Source organism: Haliotis cracherodii, unplaced genomic scaffold, assembly GCF_022045235.1.
Source record: "Haliotis cracherodii isolate W230 unplaced genomic scaffold, xgHalCrac1.p SCAF_2, whole genome shotgun sequence".
NCBI classification, from domain to species: Eukaryota; Metazoa; Mollusca; class Gastropoda; order Lepetellida; family Haliotidae; genus Haliotis; species Haliotis cracherodii.
Window position 1 is genome coordinate 75,306,750 of NW_027266275.1, and position 18,765 is coordinate 75,325,514.

Genomic DNA, 18,765 nt, shown 5'->3' on the forward strand with positions numbered 1-18,765 from the left:
GTGGCAACAGTGTCTAGTGGGTGGCAACAGTGCCTAGTGGGTGACAACAGTGGCTACCGAGAGGCAGCCGTGTCTAGTGGGTGACAACAGTGTCTAGTGGGTGACAACAGTGTCCATTGAGAGGCAGCAGTATCTTCTGTGTGACAACAGTGTCTAGTGAGAGGTAACAGTGTCTGGTGGGTGGCAGCAGTGTCTAGTGAGAGGTAAAAGTGTCTAGTTGGTGGCAGCAGTGTCTAGTGAGAGGTAAAAGTGTCTTGTTGGTGGCAGCAGTGTCTAGTGAGAGGTAACAGTGTCTGGTGGGTGGCAGAAGTGTCTAGTGAGAGGTAACAGTGTCTGGTGGGTGGCAGCAGTGTCTAGTGAGAGGTAAAAGTGTCTAGTTGGTGGCAGCAGTGTCTAGTGAGAGGTAAAAGTGTCTTGTTGGTGGCAGCAGTGTCTAGTGAGAGGTAACAGTGTCTGGTGGGTGGCAGAAGTGTCTATTGAGAGGTAACAGTGTCTAGTTGGTGACAACAGCGTCTAGTGAGAGGTAACAGTGTCTGGTGGGTGGCAGCAGTGTCTAGTGAGAGGTAACAGTGTCTGGTGGGTGGCAGCAGTGTCTAGTGAGAGGTAACAGTGTCTCGTGGGTGACAACAGTGTCTATTGAGAGGCAATAGTGTCTAGTGGGTGGCAGTAGTGTCTAGTGAGGGATAACAATTTCTATTTGGTGACAACAGTGTCTAGTGGGTGACAACAGTGTCTAGTCGGTGGCAGCAGTGTCTAATGAGAGGCAACAGGGTCTATAAGAGAAGTCTAGTGGGTGGCAACAATGTCCACTGAGAGGTAGCATTGCTTGTGGATGGCAGCAGTGTGTCTAGTGAGAGGTTACATTTTCTAGTGGGTGACAACAGTGTCTAGTGGATGGCAACAGTGTCCAGTTGGTGGCAACAGTGTCCAGTTGGTGGCAACAGTGTCTAGTGGGTGGCAATAGTGTCTAGTGGGTGACAACAGTGTCAAGTTGGTGGCAACAGTGTCCAGTTTGTGGCAACAGTGTCTAGTGGATGGCAACAGTGTCTAGTGGATGGCAACCGCGTCAAGTTGGTGGCAACAGTGTATAGTGGGTGGCAACAGTGTCTAGTGGATGGCAGCAGTACTAATTGAGTAGCAACATTGTTATGGTTGTATACAGAGCTCGTTGAATAGGAACGGTGGGTGATAACAGTGTTATTTTATGGCAAGCCGTTTTTACATTTATTAAGGAGTTACTGATATCTTGAATTGAATTAAATATATCGTGAATGGAATTGAAGTTAAATAGAGATAAGTGTAGATATCTGCAATAACATTTAAGATATCACAAAATGAATTTGGGATTTAGTGAAGCTTTTTACTGATATCTTGAAAAGAAGTGCTGATACCTTAAAATCGATTAATGATATCAAAATATGATTTAAAGATATCATAAAGTCATGTTTTGTTATGATAACAGTAATTCAATTCCTGATATCTTAAATCTAAATACAGATATCAATAATTAATTATTGATATCTTCAATTGGTGCCATTATTAAAGACCTCCGCTTATTTATAGATATCTTCAAATACTTCCGTCTGTTAAGTACTGTGTGTAATGTTTCCAACCATGGCAGAAAATGTCTTCTCACTACGGAGGCCATGTTTTCAAATTGATCGCTGCCGTCATAGTCAGTCCCCTCAACTCCTCCGTCAATTGCTTGAAGTGCTGTTGAGACTAGTTCCGGCAGAAGTTGGGCCATCTTCCCGAGGCAAGTGAGATAACTGACTATAAATGTCCAGTTCAGTATCTCTAATTGAATTAAAGATATCTAAAATGAATGAATGATATTTGTAATGCATTTGTGGATATGTATAACTTATTTCAAGCTATCTTGGATTGAATTTATTTCTAATATGATTATGTACAGTAGGATGGTAATTGTTTAATGATATCTTAAATACATTCAGAGATATCACGAAATATTGTGTTGATATCACAGTAACATTTTAACATATCAGTAATTTCCATTTTGGATATAAGAAATAATTTTTTTTAAAGCATTGACATCTTTAATTAGAATATCGATATCTTCACTGAAGGTATCATTAATTCCGTAATAAATGTGAAAACGGCTTGCCATATTATTTGGGTAGCAACAGTCTTTGAGAGTAGCTACATTGTATCAGCAGTATTGAGTGAGTTGTAACAGTATTTAGTAAGTGGCTATAGTGTTCATTGATTAGCAACAGTTTCACGTGGGTGACGACATTGTTCAGTGAAGGGCAACGGTGTTAACTGAGTAGCAAATTATTTAGTGAGTGGCTACAGTGTTAATTGATTAGCAACAGCGTTTAGTGGGTGATAACAGTGTTATTTGAGCAGCAACAGCCTTTAGTGAGTGGCTTCAGTGTTACGCAACAACGTTTAGTGGGTGACATCAATAGGTTGCAACAGTGTTTAGTGTGTGCCTACAGATTTTAGTGAGCGGCAACAGTGTTTAGTGTGTGCCTACAGATTTTAGTGAGCGGCAACAGTGTTTAGTGTGTGGCTACAGATTTTAGTGAGCGGCAACAGCGTTTAGTGTGTGGCTACAGATTTTAGTGAGCGGCAACAGTGTTTAGTGTGTGGCTACAGATTTTAGTGAGCGGCAACAGTGTTTAGTGTGTGGCTACAGATTTTAGTGAGCGGCAACAGTGTTTAGTGTGTGCCTTCAGATTTTAGTGAGTGGCAACAGCGTTTAGTGTGTGGCTACAGATTTTAGTGAGCGGCAACAGCGTTTAGTGTGTAGCTACAGATCTTAGTGAGCGGCAACAGTGTTTAGTGTGTGCCTTCAGATTTTAGTGAGTGGCAACAGCGTTTAGTGTGTGGCTACAGATTTTAGTGAGCGGCAACAGTGTTTAGTGTGTGGCTACATATTTTAGTGAGTGGCAACAGCGTTTAGTGTGTGGCTACATATTTTAGTGAGCGGCAACAGCGTTTAGTGTGTAGTTACAGATCTTAGTGAGCGGCAACAGTGTTTAGTGTGTGGCTACAGATTTTAGTGAGCGGCAACAGCGTTGAGCCTGTGGCTACAGATTTTAGTGAGTGGCAACAGCGTTTAGTGAGTGGCTACATATTTGAGTGAGCGGCAACAGTGTTTAGTGTGTGGCTACAGATTTTAGTGAGTGGCAACAGCGTTTAGTGTGTGGCTACAGATTTTAGTGAGTGGCAACAACGTTTAGTGTGTGGCTACAGATTTTAGTGAGTGGCAACAGCGTTTAGTGTGTGGCTACAGATTTTAGTGAGCGGCAACAGCGTTTAGTGTGTGGCTACAGATTTTAGTGAGTGGCAACAGTGTTTAGTGTGTGGCTACAGATTTTAGTGAGTGGCAACAGTGTTTAGTGTGTGGCTACAGATTTTAGTGAGCGGCAACAGTGTTTAGTGTGTGGCTACAGATTTTAGTGAGCGGCAACAGTGTTTAGTGTGTGGCTACATATTTTAGTGAGCGGCAACAGTGTTTAGTGTGTGGCTACAGAATTTAGTGAGCGGCAACAGCGTTTAGTGTGTGGCTACAGATTTTAGTGAGCGGCACAGTGTTTAGCCTGTGGCTAAATATTTTAGTGAGTGGCAACAGCGTTTAGTGTGTGGCTACATATTTTAGTGAGCGGCAACAGTGTTTAGTGTGTGGCTACAGATTTTAGTGAGTGGCAACAGTGTTTAGTGTGTGGCTACATATATTAGTGAGCGGCAACAGTGTTTAGTGTGTGGCTACAGATTTTAGTGAGTGGCAACAGCGTTTAGTGTGTGGCTACAGATTTTAGTGAGCGGCAACAGTGTTTAGTGTGTGGCTACAGATTTTAGTGAGCGGCAACAGTGTTTAGTGTGTGGCTACATATTTTAGTGAGCGGCAACAGTGTTTAGTGTGTGGCTACATATATTAGTGAGCGGCAACAGTGTTTAGTGTCGGGCTACATATCTTAGTGAGCGGCAACAGTGTTTAGTGTGTGGCTACATATTTTAGTGAGCGGCAACAGTGTTTAGTGTGTGGCTACATATTTTAGTGAGCGGCAACAGTGTTTAGTGTGTGGCTACAGATTTTAGTGAGTGGCAACAGCGTTTAGTGTGTGGCTACAGATTTTAGTGAGCGGCAACAGTGTTTATTGTGTGGCTACAGATTTTAGTGAGCGGCAACAGTGTTTAGTGTGTGGCTACATATTTTAGTGAGCGGCAACAGTGTTTAGTGTGTGGCTACATATTACTATGTACAACTACACTGTTACATGAGTAGCAACATTGTTCAGTGAGTGACTTCACACCTTTTGAGAGTGGTTGAGTATCAACTTAGTTTAGTGAGCGGCTACTGGGTTGAGCGTGAGGCTACAGTGTTGACTGAGTATCAACTTAGTTTAGTGAGCGGCTACTGGGTTGAGCGTGAGGCTACATTGTTGACTGAGTATCAACTTAGTTTAGTGAGCGGCTACTGGGTTGAGCGTGAGGCTACAGTGTTGACTGAGTATCAACTTAGTTTAGTGAGCGGCTACTGGGTTGAGCGTGAGGCTACAGTGTTGACTGAGTATCAACTTAGTTTAGTGAGCGGCTACTGGGTTGAGCGTGAGGCTACAGTGTTGACTGTAGCTTCAAATTTTGGTGATACCTTTGTTTTGTCATTTAAATAGGGAATGTTTCTCCCTCTTGCCTTTGAGTTTTTATAGGGCTTTTTAATTGTTCGGTTGGCGATATTGTGGATACATTATCAAACAAGGTGGGATCTAACTGCAGTTTGTGACAAATATTGGCATTCTTGGTGATATTTAATAGTGGGCACCGTTTCAGTGTCCCACGTGACCTGGTTCTATACGTCCTAAATGTTGCCTCATCAACAGCGAATCGGGTGAAAGAGATTGTGAAAACTCACATTTTGGCGAGAATTACACCATCATGTTTGCAAAACGTCAACAGAGTAATCATGGTGATATGTCTCAACCTGGTTCTGCTTCAGAAGCCCGTGATCCCATCAATAACGTAATTATTTTCAGGCTGTTTGATCTTGAATTAATAAATTTTAGCCTAATTGGTTTGGTACGAGACATTAAAAAGAAGCGTTGTGATTTATCGCCAAGGAAGTGATGAGACATTGGCGACCTGGTCATTCGTTGCAATATTGGGTATGCTTTTGATATTTCATCTCTTTGTGAAGTGCGTGTATCAGATGTCATATACCACAGAGAATCAGTGATAAGCGCGGGTAGTTTACAATGTGGACACTGACGTTTCTGAAGCTGAACTAAATTCTTTAAAAGTACATCATGGCAAACGTGTCCTTCGCGGAAAAAAAAGGAAGTGATCCCATCAATCCCGTTGACATTTTCAACACATTTTCTTTGGGTAATTATATGTCAGTCCGGGGGGTGTTTTGGACACGGGTGGCATTTGTGAGTTGTGTCCCTTGAGCACGTCAGAAACCTATGATTGGTTCGAATCCCGGTTCGTCCAAATTATGTTTCCATTATGGCAGCACCATACCCCTACCACCATACCACTCTTTTAACAGAGTGCTTACGGGATCGGGTGGCCAGGATCGCTGACTTAGTTGATGCATGTCATCGATCCCAATTACATGGATCGACGCTCATGATGTCATTCACTGGATTGTCTGATTCAGACACGATTATTTACAGACCGCCGCCATCTAGGTGGAATATCGCTGAGTGCGGTGTTAAACAACAAACAAACAAAACAAAAAAGCTAAGCCTGGACGGAACCATCTTCCCGAAGCAAGGCAGTTACCTCCCTTGCCTGCAGAAGATGGGTTGAAAACACAAACATTTGGCTAGGAAAGGGCATACTACAAAGTTGTCACATATCTCTTCCCGCAGACCTTGGAACTTTTCTTAAAGCTTGTGCACTTTACAAAAGAAGACTTCTAAATGATTTAGATGAAGCTTGAGAACATATTCTTATAGGTTAAATAGATTTACTCCTATTTCATCTGTATGTGCAAAAGTCATAGGTATCAGTGTCAATAAATTCAGAATATGTGTAATCGGGAAACAGTTACGCAGAAATAACTCGTGATCAGAAAGAAATCCTATTGGCTGATACGTTTGAAAACGTCAGCAGTCCAGCTAATTTTATGGATTCATTCAGAGAATATAAGGAATCGTTTGTAAACAGATTTCTCAAGATGTTTCTGCTCCGCAAGCCCAAACTGATTCTGATCTCCACATGCCTATTACCTTACATGAACACAAAGAAGCATTTGCATGTAAGTAAAATACATGTACATCTCCAGGTGATGCCTATCTCCGCTGAGATGTCAAAACATATGCATGATTGGGTAATTGATGCCATCAGAGTCGAAGAGTGAGTGAGTGAGTATGGTTTTTTAGCAATATTCCAGCAATATCACGGCGGGGGACACTAGAAATGGGCTTCACACATTGTACCCATGTCGGGAATCGAACCCTGGTCTTCGGCGTGACGAGAGAACGCTTTAACCACTAGGTTACCCGACCGCCCCTTCAGAGTCGAAGAACTGGTAGAGACATGCCATGGCCACTCGTGTGAAGTGGGGTGAGGTGAAAGTGGGTGTAACGTCGCGTCCAAGATTATTGCACTTATATAGCGACGTGCATGCACGTGTGTGTGTGTGGCTGCTTGTACTAGTCCCGGCTGATGCCGATTGATAGTGCTAGCCCACTGAGATACCATGCTGCAGTTTAACATGAATACCCCACTCAGACACAGTATACTGACTCCGAGCCGACCAGCCTTGTTTTAGCCCCTTAATGCCGAGCGCCAGACAGGGTAACAACAAGTACCATCTTTTAACGTCTTTTTTGTATAACGTGGCCGGGGATCGAACCCCGGACCTTCCGCTCTCCGGGCGGACGCTCTACCACTAGACCACGGAGGCGGTCTGGCGACTCGTGTACCCAGAACACGAAGTCACCCTACTGTTCCAGACACAGACACCAAGCCGACATCTTTCACTTCTAATCTCTGCAAAATCATGGCCCGAATTGTTACTTATCGTTTGAATTATCATTTCGAGAGTAACACGCTACTGTCAAGAATTGAATCGGGTTTCCGTTCAGTAAACGTTTCCTGTGTTTGATCCGCAGGTTCGTCTTCAGACCTAAGCTTAAAAGCTATAACATGTCATGAATACACGATGTACCTGATTCTTGTAAAGCCTTGTGGCATGGAGTGAATGAGTTGGGTTTAACAATGCTTTTAACAGCATTCCAGTTATATCACGGCGTGTCAGCTTAATGAGGGCAGAAAACCCCAAGTGATGCAGGTCTCAGACGTTTACCACTTCGGTGAAACCCACGAGCACGGGTATGGTGCTGACAAACCTAGAAACATAATCGGGTCGAACCGGGATTTGAACCCACAATCATAGGTTTCTGGCGTGCCCAAGGGACGCAACTCTGCACACGAATGGTGGCGCTTTAGAAGACTGGGCCACCCGTGCCCCCCTTATGTTATGGAGGGGAGACAAGACCTTCAGTACAAACTGCAATATCTCGTGTAACCGGAAACTTGCGCAGGTGGCTTAGAACAACTGACTTCTAAATAGCTCAAAACTATTCAAGCATGCATGTAATACGTCCTTTTGTCTGTGTTTTAACATGGCACTCTGCAATATTCCGTCTTTATGACGGCGACTTGTAAATAATCGAGTCTGGACCAGACAATCCAGTGATTGATATTTTGAGCAATGGTCCACGCGGTCGGGGTACGACATGCAATCAACCAAGTCACCGAGACCGACCACCCGATCCATCTGGTCACCTTTTACGACCGGAATAGGTTGCTGAGGACCAATTTTAACTCGGCATCACCAGAGGTGTATATGAGATACACCTCAGGGAAATGTCATTAGTCCCACATTGTTCAATGTAATGGTTAATGACATTAATGTACATGACTCTCAACTGTCTCCGCCGATGATGGGTCATTTTGAAGACGAATTGGAAATCTTAAGTTTGTGAACGCGTCTACACAAAAATGAGTTAAATAATTGATAGATGGTGTTCCAGATCGGGGTCATTTTCCTGATGCGAGGCAGTAACTGACTGTGGAAACTGGACTTTTAAAGACAGGTAACTCCCTTGCCTCGGGAAGATGTAAGAGGAGCCCAATTTGTGCCCTTTGGGATGCATACCCCTTGCATAAATGACTTACCCCCAACTTTTGCATAGATGTTATCAATGAGGAAGTCCAGCTTTTCACATATTGTTTTCTCAGTAAACTTCAGATGGCAGTCGTTTGAATTCTTACAGGAGTATGAGAATTCATGACATGAATTCATGTTTTAGCCTCGCTCTCATGCTGGAAATACAGGAATTCTTACACTCGTTTCGTAAAATCTGTATACCACACACGCTCACATAATAATCTCTGTAACTGGCCAATCTGGTTTGAGAATTTTTCACACCTTGAACAAAGGCAATGACCTGTATTACATGTCTTTAACATATTGCCTCGAGATGCATCACATGTCGTTGTTGAAATGTTTGGAATTTAATAAAGGGTACCACTCGGACAATTGTATGTCTACTTGATTTTTAACGTTGCTGTGAAATAATTGTGAACGTTCTGAACTACAGTGAATATCTTTAATGCCAAACAAGAAACACTGATATATCGGAAGCTGTCAAACAATTACATTAGCAGCCAGAAAATGCTGAAAGTTAAAACACGCGAAGAGACAGAAATCAAATCACATGGTTTTTATGTTTCATTCATAAACATACGAGCATTTGTAATCAAGTATAAGGAAAAGAATTAGTCTATCAGTACAAAACGTGATGAAATAAACACACCAAAATGCCAAATTATGATGTATATTTTAAGAACGACATTTACAAGACATCAAGCAGGTGCATGGGCAGAGGAAAGCCTTCGTCAAAGAGGGGATAACTCTTTAAATTTGACAGAGTTACTTCCCTTAGACCGAACCCTCGCGAATTCTGCAGCACCATGTAATAGGGGTGAATTATGACAACTTAATATAAGTTGCATGTCTCTGTCCAAACTTCAAGAGTTGTTGTCCAACCCTAGGTGAGCTGCACTGCTTGGTTGTAGGATATCGAAATGTTTCTTAAGATAGCATGTCTTTGACCCATATAGCCATCGTTGATCGAGATATTGCAATTGTCCCGAGAAGGTGATGGGCCAATGATATGCAGTCCAAAGTCGCGACCACGAAATGTCAAAAACTCCCGGCTCGTTTCTCTGCGTGCCCGGTCTCCCAGATAGTGACGAGTCATCGTTCACAAAAGACTTAGTTCGCACAGCGCGACATAGTACGCCTTAGACATTGGCCCTTCGTAACCAGGGCGAGAGTGGTATTGTATAACAAATTTCATGAGTAGTCGAGTCACTGTATAAATCGTCGCTTATATATAACCTACAGCCAGTGCAGACATAGGATCTAGTGACATTTGTGGAGGTCGGTCTATAATTAACAGAAATATGACCAGACTGTCCTTTGTAATGTTTTGTTTTGTCACAGGTGTTCAATACAACCTAGAATTTGTCATTATATCCACGGATCTTTACGTATATGTCAATAATTGCCTGTTTATAACAGGTGTTGAAAACTGGGGACGAACTGTAAAATAAACCTTTGAAAGACAGCACACAATGAACCATGTAAACAGCTCATAAAACGACCCTTTATAACGTGCGCAAGTTCAGTGTCTAGCAGCAGTATTCATACAACTTTATGTCTGTAGGCCGTGAATGGCGGCTAGAGCCAGCTACACCGTCGTGGTTGCAGTTGTAGTAGCAGTCGTAGCTTTCTACGGGTTGGTATTGCCTCGCTCAGCTTACAGTAACCTCTCTCTTTGCTTGTTCACATAGTCAGCATGTAACAAATTCACATTTATCAAAATGTCTAAATAAACCCTAGTTCTAATCCAACTTGAGAAATAGTTAATGTTCTAGCCAGAGTGACCTTAGTTGTAACAAACTGATACTGTGGGCTCCTTTGAATTTGTTATATCTGGAGATGACTGTAATTAATTAGTTATTTTATTAAATTCATTCATGACAGTTATGTTGAAACTTCACAGTTTAGGTATAATACATTAGATGTATACACTTGTAGGCTGCATAAGATGTATTCACTTATTTTGAACTGATTATATGGACACTATAAACAGTCTCATTTCATCTACCGTATTTGACGTAATAAGCGCCTAGAGCGCTCTCAAAATTAGCAATAGGGGGCTCTTATTAGAATATTATTTTGGTGAAAAAAACACAGTTGAAAGATGAATTTCGTGGTTTTTGCTGACAGCCTGAAATGTTTATGTACGACAGATATATTTTTCCAGAATTAAATTGCCCATAATTAAGGATGCATATAACACACGAGTGTGTATTATTCGCGAATAAATAAGTCTTGTGTACATTGATCAGTTGGAAGGGGTACTAATTGGGATTGTTCACTTGCCAATATATTAGCAAATATCGCTGTGGGCGCTTATTGTAGCAGGGTGCTTATTATGTCGAATACGGTATCCTCAATAACAAACGTGGGTCCATACAGTTTTCACAGCACTGACTGACACTGAATATCAGCCTACAGGTTTCAGTGACAACTGGTGCCAGGCCACCAGGTCCCTAGGTTGCATCCTGGCTGTCTAGCAGGCACATCGTCATTGCAGTATACCAATGTCAGGATGACCACATTGTTTAATTCTATACTTGCACTTCAAGTTTCATGTCCTTGTTTTCTGCTTCTGTGTCTTGTTTTTAAAGCCACATTCCACATATTACAGATGTGTAACGACAGCCTGTAAATAATCAAGTCAGCAATCCAGTGATTGTTATAATGAGCATGAATCCATGCCTTCAGGGTGCGATGACACGCAATCAACCAAGTTGCCAAGTTGGATAACCCAATCCATTATGTTACCTCTTAGAACCAGCATAGGTTGATGGTGACCTAATCGACCCAGAGTCCCAATGGGATTGATGTGCTGAAATGGGCCAGTAACCGTTATGTCGTGTCAGGCTGCACTGATGGGAACATGTTTCACTCACTGTACAAAGAATTTGTGTTTTCCGAAGCAATTAGATAATCTTCTAAAAAGCATAAGGATATTATGTTGTTCCACATATTTTTTGTGCATTGAATATTAGACTATATTTCCCATGAAAATCCCATAATATGTTAAATTTCATTTAGTTTCACTGCAACTCCAATCCTGGTATTGCTAATGCAGAGAATCCTTGTTTTGCAGCCTCCCTGCAATGGGGTTGTCCCGTGTGTTATTGGGCGTGGCTGGGGTTGCTGCGGGGGCAGCCATCTTGTGCAACCTGCCAACCAACCCGTTTTTACCGACGCCAGTGAAAGCAACACTGCCATACTTGTCTGGGATCACTCTGAAGACAATTGAAGAGAAACCACGAGAATTCCAGGTGATCATCTGATTGCTCACTGTAGAAGTGGGAGAGTCGTATCTGAAATTAATCTTCCAGGCTTATTTATCATCAGACTATTTAGAGTGAGTGAGAATGTTGTTTTACACAGCGGTCAGATTTATTTCAGCAATGTCACTGAAGCCTGTAAAATATCTTGAAACTAGTCTTGTCCACACAGTGGTAGCTGACATGGGAAACAATTCCTGTTGTCAGGGTAAGCCAACTGTTAAAACACGAGTGGGGTATTGGAGACCTATTCTTCCCTAATCCCATTGGCAGTGCAGAAAAAGGGATTTTTTGCTTTTTCATATAAAATGGGAGGTAACTCTTGCAAGTTTAGCTCATAAAGTTTCCAGTACCCAATGACAGGATCAGACCACATCAGCGAAGTGTGGACAATTCTGTGATCCATCTTGTGGGAAGCACACCTGCGATGTGCCCCTCCTGTGTCATAGCCCCATCTTGTGTGAAGCACACCTGCGATGTGCCCCTCCTGTGTCGTACCCCCATCTTGTGTGAAGCATGTGCTCCTCCTGTGTCGTAGCCCCATCTTGTGTGAGGCATCTGCTCCTCCTGTGTCGTACCCCCATCTTGTGTGAGGCATGTGCCCCTCCTGTGTCGTACCCCCATCTTGTGTGAGGCATGTGCCCCTCCTGTGTCGTACCCCCATCTTGTGTGAAGCATGTGCTCCTCCTGTGTCGTAGCCCCATCTTGTGTGAGGCATCTGCTCCTGTGTCGTAGCCCCATCTTGTGTGAGACATCTGCTCCTCCTGTGTCGTACCCCCATCTTGTGTGAGGCATGTGCCCCTCCTGTGTCGTACCCCCATCTTGTGTGAGGCATGTGCCCCTCCTGTGTCGTACCCCCATCTTGTGTGAAGCATGTGCTCCTCCTGTGTCTTAGCCCCATCTTGTGTGAGGCATGTGCTCCTCCTGTGTCGTACCCCCATCTTGTGTGAAGCATGTGCTCCTCCTGTGTCTTAGCCCCATCTTGTGTGAGGCATGTGCCCCTCCTGTGTCGTAGCCCCATCTTGTGTGAGGCATGTGCCCCTCCTGTGTCGTAGCCCCATCTTGTGTGAAGCATCTGCTCCTCCTGTGTCGTAGCCCCATCTTGTGTGAGGCATCTGCTCCTCCTGTGTCGTAGCCCCATCTTGTGTGAGGCATGTGCCCCTCCTGTGTCGTAGCCCCATCTTGTGTGAGGCATCTGCCCCTCCTGTGTCGTAGCCCCATCTTGTGTGAAGCACACCTGCGATGTGCCCCTCCTGTGTCGTACCCCCATCTTGTGTGAGGCATGTGCTCCTCCTGTGTCGTAGCCCCATCTTGTGTGAGGCATCTGCTCCTCCTGTGTCGTACCCCCATCTTGTGTGAAGCATGTGCCCCGCCTGTGTTGTAGCCCCATCTTGTGTGAGGCATGTGCTCCTCCTGTGTCTTAGCCCCATCTTGTGTGAAGCATGTGCTCCTCCTGTGTCTTAGCCCCATCTTGTGTGAGGCATGTGCTCCTCCTGTGTCGTAGCCCCATCTTGTGTGAAGCATGTTCCCCGCCTGTGTCGTACCCCCATCTTGTGTGAGGCATGTGCTCCTCCTGTGTCTTAGCCCCATCTTGTGTGAAGCATGTACTCCTCCTGTGTCTTAGCCCCATCTTGTGTGAAGCATGTTCCCCGCCTGTGTCGTAGCCCCATCTTGTGTGAAGCATGTGCCCTGCCTGTGTCGTAGCCCCATCTTGTGTGAAGCATGTGCCTTGCCTGTGTCGTAGCCCCATCTTGTGGGAGGCATGTGCTCCTCCTGTGTTGTAGTCCATCTTGTGTGAAGCATGTGCCCCACCTGTGTCGTAGCCCCATCTTGTGTGAAGCATGTGCCCTGCCTGTGTCGTAGCCCCATCTTGTGGGAAGCATGTGCCCTGCCTGTGTCGTAGCCCATCTTGTGGGAAGCATATCTGCTCTGTTCCCCACCTGTGTCGTAGCCCCATCTTGTGTGAAGCATGTGCCCTGCCTGTGTCGTTGCCCCATCTTGTGGAAAGCATGTGCCCTGCCTGTGTCGTAGCCCATCTTGTGTGAAGCACATCTGCTCTGTTCCCCACCTGTGTCGTAGCCCCATCTTGTGGGAAGCATGTGCCCTATCTTGTGTGAAGCACGTCTGCTCTGTTCCCCACCTGTGTCGTAGCCCCATCTTGTGGGAAGCACATCGCGATGTGCCCATTTTGTGTGAAGCATGTGCCCTGCCTGTGTCGTAGCCCCATCTTGTGTGAAGCATGTGCCCTGCCTGTGTCATACCCCCATCTTGTGTGAAGTTGTGGTGTAGTTAGATTATTGGTTGCATATTCGGGGCTCAATACATATGCTAGACAACTAGACAAAGGCTGGAGAAAGTGAACCCTGATGCCATTTTCATATTCAACTGGCCAAAAGGGTCGATGAACGTACCTGAGACTACCATTACTATGGTATCGTTAATTGAGCATTGTTGGCTTCTCTTTTTACTGGCTTGCTTCATTGGTTAAAATAGGCGACAACAAACTAAAGCTGTATTCACAAGGGTTGGTGGGGTAGCCAATTGGTTAAAACATTTTTCATGCCGAAGGTCTGGGTTTGATTCCCCATATAGGTACAATGTATGAAATCCATTTCTGGTGTCTCCCGCCATGATTTTGCTGGAACATTGCTTAAAGTGGCTTTAAACCATACTCACTCACTGTATTCACGAGGGATGGAGGAACGTTACTTACACTCTGTGCAGTATTATCACTGATGAATGTCAAGGGTTCTCTTCATTCAAATTTGCCATGTTAAAGCTATACATGGTTTGTTCCAGCTGACTCCAGCCAAGACTTCACCTAAAAATCCAATGCAGTTTTTTGTCTCAGCAATGTTTAGAAGATATATAAATGAACTACAAAGAAGGGTTATATTATCTTGATTATGCTCATGAAAATATAGACTCCATGAAATATTGTTTCGTGTCATGTGTGATAATTCTAACCACTGACTTCCTCCGTCTGTGTCTCATTCCAGGCCAAAGCATTGTGGGAGAAAAGAGGTGCAGTCATAATGGCAGTGCGGCGACCTGGATGACCTTTGTGTCGGGAGGTGCGTTAGGGCCATGTTGACTTTATGCTTGTTTCATATCATGTACCTTTTATTGAGTCTTGTAAAATTAATCTAACTGAAGCACATGTAGCACATGGCAAGTGACTTTGTTCGAAATGTACCTTTGTTCCCCCAGCTATGAACTTCCCAGGGAGCTGAGAATGAAAATGGAGTGCACACTGATTCATTGACCGGGGAAATAATGGAGTGCTTTGAGCATGCTTTAGGGCATGGATTTGGCATATTGTGCACAGTATTTTATAGCACCTGACCTATCCGCTTTTGCCCCCTTCTACACACGTCCATCCACCCACCCATGCTCTCCTTGACCCTCTCTCCTCAGCCCTCTCTCCTTGACCCTCTCTCCTCAGCCTACCAATCCATCACACTCTTCCCCCAGTAACTTGCTTTCCTGCTTATTCACCCCCTCTCTTTTCTCCCATTTATACACCGACTCACTCCCAAGTACTCATGCTCTCGCACACCTATCCATCCACTCATCCCTCAGCACCCATGTACCCAGTTTCCCACTGCTGTCCTCCCCCTGGCTCCCCTCTTCGTGAGCACCCATGTACCCAGTTTCCCACTGTGTCCTCCTCTATTACAGGAGGCCCAAGGGCTGTCCTCCCCCTGGCTCCACTCTTCGTGAGCACCCATGTACCCAGTTTCCCACTGTGTCCTCCTCTATTACAGGAGGCCCAAGGGCTGTCCTCCCCCTGGCTCCCCTCTCCGTGAGCACCCATGTACCCAGTTTCCCACTGTGTCCTCCTCTATTGCAGGAGGCCCAAGGGCTGTCCTCCCCCTGGCTCCCCTCTCTGTGAGCACCCATGTACCCAGTTTCCCACTGTGTCCTCCTCTATTACAGGAGGCCCAAGGGCTGTCCTCCCCCTGGCTCCCCTCTCCGTGAGCACCCATGTACCCAGTTTCCCACTGTGTCCTCCTCTATTACAGGAGGCCCAAGGGCTGGCTTCCCTCTTCGTGAGCACCCATGTACCCAGTTTCCCACTGTGTCCTCCTCTATTACAGGAGGCCCAAGGGCTGTCCTCCCCCTGGCTTCCCTCTTCGTGAGCACCCACGTACCTAGTTTCCCACTGTGTCCTCCTCTATTACAGGAGGCCCAAGGGCTGTCCTCCCCCTGGATCCACTCTCCGTGAGCACCCATGTACCCAGTTTCCCACTGTGTCCTCCTCTATTACAGGAGGCCCAAGGGCTGTCCTCCCCCTGGCTTCCCTCTTCGTGAGCACCCATGTACCCAGTTTCCCACTGTGTCCTCCTCTATTACAGGAGGCCCAAGGGCTGTCCTCCCCCTGGCTCCCCTCTCCGTGAGCACCCACGTACCCAGTTTCCCACTGTGTCCTCCTCTATTACAGGAGGCCCAAGGGCTGTCCTCCCCCTGGCTCCCCTATTCGTGAGCACCCACGTACCCAGTTTCCCACTGTGTCCTCCTCTATTGCAGGAGGCCCAAGGGCTGTCCTCCCTCAAGACGGAGCTTGATGCCCAAGGAGTGGCTCTGCATGCTGTTGTGCATGAGACCCTTGGAGTCAAAGAGTTCCGACCCTTTTTCAAAGGCGATGTCTTCCTGGACAAGGAGGTAATTCTTGTGGTGTTATATACCCGTTAACATCTTTATCAATAAGAATGGAACAAATATCCAATCAATCAATAACTCTACTGATCATATTACAAGACAATGGAGTTTTGTTCTGCAGTATGAAAACAAATCTGGAAAACAACTTGATTTAATGTGAGGCACTAATTTCTAATGTAGATGTCTGTAACAAGCTGATGGGGTGTTCAAAAGTGGTTAATTGACCCTTTCAGGCTGAAATAAAGTTCAGAAGTGCCTGCATCGGAATAGTCTGACATGAATTTTACGATGTTTGTTTTATTGCAGCGCAAGTTTTATGGTCCAACAGAGCGATGGATGTTGTTTTCAGCATTACTAAGAGCTAAAGTGTGGATGAACATTATTTCCAACCGACAGAGCGGGGTGAAAGGCAACATGATTGGTGAAGGAAGGATTCTAGGAGGTGTGTGCTGCCTTTCAAGTAGATTGTCGTCATTTGTCCTATTTCTCTATGACCATGCCATCTTTTATGTTGAAACCTACACACAAGTATGTTGATATAAGGAAGTACAAGATGGTTTGTTTACTGCTAGTCAGTAAGTCAAAATCCTCAATCTGGCAGATGATCAACACTTCATACAGCCACTAGTGGTTAGAAATTTTAAGTACTGGAACACTTATCCTATCTCCAACACATTTATGCTTGTATCTGTTTCAGGAGTGTTCGTGGTTGGCCCAGGAGAACAAGGAATATTGTTCGAACACAGGGAGAAAGAATTTGGAGATTATGCAAACCTTACAGAAGTAATGGATGCAGTAAAGCAAATTAAGCAATAGACATTTTGTTATTTCAGTGTATTTTAAGACTATATCAAGCGATGTATAACATGGGTGAGTCTTATCACCACCAACCATCTCATCAGCTGTTGCACGGTCATGGAATGAAGTCTCAGGTCAAAGGTTACCTTCCTGAGATGGAGGAAGAAAGACCATGGTAACAGCTGTAGAGCTGTATGGAGTTGTCTCATTTATGTGAATATCAAACCTATTTAATAAAATTACCTTTGATGATTTGTATATTGTTTCATCGTTTCCGACAGATGATTACAAAATGTCATTTTCTTATGTTTTTTTGTTATGATTGTTGTTGTTTTTTGTTTAACGCCACACTCAGCAATATTCCAACTACATGACTGCGGTCTGTAAATAGTCGAGTCTGGACCAGACAATCCAGTGACTGACACCATGAGCATCGATCCATGCATTTGGGATCGATGACATGCATCAACCAAGTCTGCAAGCCTGAACACCCGATCCCGTTAGTCTCCTCTTATGACAGGCATGGGTTGCTAAAGACCTCAATATTTCTTTGTTCATGTACATGCTCAGGGTGGGTCCCTTGAAATGTTTTGACGGAGAAAACATATCCACACTGTGGCATCTTTAACGAGAAATAAGTGCCCCAACTGAAGGAACTTTGTCTTTATCTCAACTACGGTAATATTGGGTCAGTGTCCAACTTGAGTTACCACAGGTGTCAAGAGGCTGTGCCCTGCAGTCTGGGGCCTATTTTAAGTCTAGGTCCAGACATTGTAATTTATAGCTGTGTGTGAAACCAATACATTCTTCTGTTTAATCATAAACTGCTAAATTCATATACATCTTCAGTGGGGAACGATTTGAATAATAAATTCCAGCATTTCCAATTTACCCAAACATCTTACTCCTTTAGTTGTAAGGTAATGGCTATACATATTTATCCTCCAGCCACGAATTCGGGCAGGGGATATAGGAATGGAGTATGGCCATCCATCCTTCTGCATCCCAATGGGGACAAGTTTTTTAAGTTTAAATGGAGAAATTAAAGTTTACACAGATGTTACTGGTCATGATCTTAAATTATTTCCAAACTAGGTTCTTAAATTCAGTTATGGCCCCTGCTTTGCAACTTTATGCATATGAAATGGGGACTAATTTTCGCAAAAATGACATGTTCCATGAATTAAGGTTTGCATGCTTTTGTAAGAGATACTTGTCAAGACTGTCTTAAAAAAAAAAAACATTTTTAAATTCCATGTTATTCATAGTCACTTAAGTTATATTAATGAAGTATTGCAAGCTTATCTAAAAGGATCTATACATACAAGACATTATTCTAAAATAGGTGCCATAAATTTTCTATTCCAGAGAAGGGGCCTTTATGTGTGTATTAATTTCAGTCTATTCCATATTATTCACTATTGTACAAACAAGATGGCTGGGGAGGGGACATGTGTGGCACAGTTGTCCAAGGTGAAAAAAACTCGCTGTGCAGAGTTGCATCCCTTGCGCAGAAACCTATGATCGTGGTTTCAAATCCTGGTTCACCCGAATTGTTTTTAGTTTTGTATGCACCATGCTCGTGGGTTTCACCCAAGTTGTAAATGTCTGAGACCTGCACCACTTTTAGCTTCCCTCCCACATTAAGCTGCAATACTGAGATACAACTGGAATATTGTGGTGTTAAACCAAACACACTCACTCACTGTTGGTGGAGGATAGTGATAACACTGTTTTCTTGTTATATTTTACAATGGTGGAACTCCATGATCAAATTGAAGACAATTAACTTTCTAAGCCCTTTGGTAGTTATGCAAACTTTGTTCAACCTTCACTTTTTAATGAATGAATTTTCAATACAAGGTATTTCATCTTGACTTGGCATGT

General features: G+C 44.1%; 1 pseudogene; it reads left to right on the forward strand.

Moving 5' to 3' along the window:
• The first annotated feature begins 8,937 nt into the window (after nt 1-8,937).
• On the forward strand, nt 8,938-16,909 carry LOC139469644 (peroxiredoxin-like 2A; annotated as a pseudogene).
• The last annotated feature ends 1,856 nt before the right edge of the window (nt 16,910-18,765 follow it).